We start from the raw sequence: 3376 nt of genomic DNA on the forward strand, positions 1-3376 counted from the left end.
TGGGACCAGCTGCCTGACACCCCTCAGCTTCTTGCGGCAAAGAGCCACTGTCATCAGGCTCTCAGGGGCTTCTTTCAGTGCCATACCTGTGCTGATGCTGAGGCATTTGCATGGCAGCCCAGGTGCACCTTGGCCATTCACCTCTGCCACATCCCCTCTCCCACCTTGCTCCGAAAGCCTTTTCCCACCCTCCAGACACACAACACCTTTGCTGGGACTGCTGGGAGCTCCTCCCCTGGACAAACTCCCTCACCCAGCCTGAAGCTACTGGCTCAGGAAATGCCTTTTTTAGTGACAGCACCAGCCTGCCCCAACACCAACCTGCTCATCCTTTCCCTTCCAATGGACTCCTCCAGCAGCAACTTCTATGCCAACCAAATTGCAGTAAAATATCCAGAATGCCATTGGAGAAGTAACACCGTGAACCGCCGGCAAATGGATGATTTGGCCTTTACTTCTCTCTGCTATCTGCAGCTGTTCTGCACTAACAACAAGCAACGCACAGCCCAGAAAAGCCTCATGGCCCACTTGTAATTCACAAGAAGTGGGATGGTTGCAGACCCTGATGCGAGCTGCCTTTCTCCCAGACTGCAGTGCTGCTAACACACAGCCCGTCAGGAACTGAAATGCTTCGGAAAGACAAGCAAAGGAGGATAGGCAGGCTAAGAGAAACTCCCAGAGCAGACCCAGGACCATCTGGCACAAACAGGAGCCTCTGCTGGGAGCAGAGCAGAGCAGAGCAGAGCAGGGCAGAGCAGGCAGCCCGGCTCCAGCTGCGGAGCTTCCGGAGAGCTGCCACACGAGAGGAGCATCCTTCCTGTGCCATCACCCCCAGCCATCCCAACACAACACACACCTCTTCTGAGAAGAAAAAAAATACCAGGAACTTCAGGCCCAAAGATTAGGCTCTGGGAAATACGAGCTTTTAAAAAAGGTTAGAATTTTGGAAGTCCATTTAAATTAACCTTAACTAGCTTTAAACTCTATATACGTATCTCCTTGCCACGCTCACAACCCACGCACATTTTGCAGTGCCAGTGAGCTAAATCATGTGCAAGCGAGCAGAGTAAAAGGAACCACATAAAAAAAAAAGCTCTGGGCAGAAACTCTCTTTCATTGTTGCAAGCGGCAAAGGAGATGGCAACAGCAGAAGGAATCAGGAATAAAAATGGAACTCGCTTGTTTACCTTGTCGGTTTTGTCAAAACATTGTGACAACGCTTTGCGTGCAGTCAGTTTCTCTGTTCTGCCACCAAAAATTCAGAGCCCTTCACCTTTCTTCACACATCACAGGAGAAAGCCAAGAAGAGTAAAACTTTTAGGGAGAGAAATGAGTGTGCAAAAGATATAAAAAAGCCCAGCATGAGAATTTCAAACTACTGGGCTCGTCTTCCAGATAGTCCAAACACCACCAGGAACAGTGACCCTCCAGCTGCACAAGCTGAGTTAACGAGGAGCAGGCAGCCAACGAAGGAGGAGAGTAAGACAATAAAGGGAAAGTTTGGGTAAGCCTGACAAAAAGCAAAAGAAAAAAAGAAAAAAGAAGTAAAAAAAAAAAAAAAAAAAAAGCCAGGAAAAACTAAAGCTGCAAACTGGGTTTCTAAAAAAGATAAATTCTTGACAGTGTCTTCTTAAAAGAGAAACTCACAGTGCTTCAGGCAGAGCCCTACCTCTCCAAAAGCCACGCAATCCAGTAGGAAGCAGCAGGTTTTTGAAGGAGCAAATTGCAAGCTGTGGAAGAATTTGCCTTTACTGCCTTCTTTCCAACTCACCTAAGACAGACTCAATGTCTACCTGGAGGACTAGCAAAACCGAGGAAATTGGTTGGTTCTAGTTAGACTTTTGAGGTTTTCATGCTTGAAGAGAGCCCCTAAAATGTAAACCTGTTTTAGCATTCTTGTACATTAATGTCATCGTTCTCCCTGCTGACTCCCACAACTTCTGCCACAGACAAGTCAATCAGATTTGGTATATGCCCTGGGACAGGGAAGGGGTGGGCTGGGCTTAAAGCAAACAAGCAACCAAAAAATAATTATGTCAGTGCTCTGCAAGGTGTTGGATCCAAGCTCGGTGGATCTGCTGAAGTCTTCGATCCAAAACACTTGGCAATTTTACTTAAAAAAAATGAAACAAAAAAAACTTGACCTGTTGAACTTAGTTAGAGAAAAGCAAGTGGCAGACCCCTGAGGAAGGGCGACAGCGTGTGAGGGTGCAAAAACATCATGTGCTGTAGTTCACCACTTTAGAAGAAATCAGAGTTTTGCTTTGGTTGGTTTTGCTTTTTCTGAAGTGCCAGGGAAAGGCGCTTCCCAAAGGGCGACTTTGGAATTTACGGGCGCCAAGGTGGAAGCGTGAAGTGAGGACATGCCAAACACATCAGGTTTGCATAAACCCTTCTGGAAAAAGTGCACCGTGGTTTTAGGAAAAATGCATATCTACCAAATCTCCACTGACCAAGGGGCCACTTGTGCACGCAAAATTGCATCAATTGGCAGCATCAATGCTGACATTTTTGCCTTCTCCTTCCACCCCCCTCCCCAATTTTTTTTTCCTTGGGAGACATAGAGCGCCACTGCATTAGAACGTACAAGAAATGAAAACAGTGAGTACGACTGATATAGATCCATTGACTTTTTATTACAAATGTACTTGATCACTTGGCTTCAAAAAAGTTTAAATCAACCCCTATTTTCTGTACGCCAGTACAAAGTAAAATCTATTTTACAAATTAAATACCTAAAAATTTGACAAAAATATTAAAGTTTGATGGAAAAAACAGTTATAAAAATCTTAAATCCCCTCTTAAGAAGATAAGAGATAACATTCCCTCCCAACCCCCACAGTCCTGTTATACAATATTAATAGTCATTTTTTTAGAATAGGTAGGTAAGTTATATCTTGCTGTTAGCATACAAGTCACTCTAATAGCTTTATCTGTATATACTCCAGTTAGTGCATGAATGTCATCTGATTGAATATAATCAACTATCTTTAACTGATCCCTAATTTACATTTCATAGCTTGCATAGTTTGAAGGGACAAAGGTTACACTACAGCTAATCATAAAAAAAGGTGGTTACAGTGCTATTTTTAAAGGCAACAAAGTAATTGCTCCCAAAAAAAACCCCAAACCCAAAACTAAACGAAAACAAAGAAGTTACCGGTCGGCTCTGAGCAGGGGTTAAATCCCCGGCAGCAGCTCTGCCTGGCTCACGGGGTGGGCTCTGCGCCCGCCCGCTGCCCCCTCTGCGCTTCCCCCAGTCCCGGGACAGGTCGGGAGCCGCTCTCCCGGCAGCGCTACGCCCAGCGCATTTCAACCCCTGCGAGGGATACGCACAAAGTGACACTGTCAAGTATTTCTTTCTTTTTTTTTTTTT

This window comes from Geospiza fortis, unplaced genomic scaffold, assembly GCF_000277835.1.
Source record: "Geospiza fortis unplaced genomic scaffold, GeoFor_1.0 scaffold413, whole genome shotgun sequence".
In the NCBI taxonomy this organism is placed as follows: domain Eukaryota; kingdom Metazoa; phylum Chordata; class Aves; order Passeriformes; family Thraupidae; genus Geospiza; species Geospiza fortis.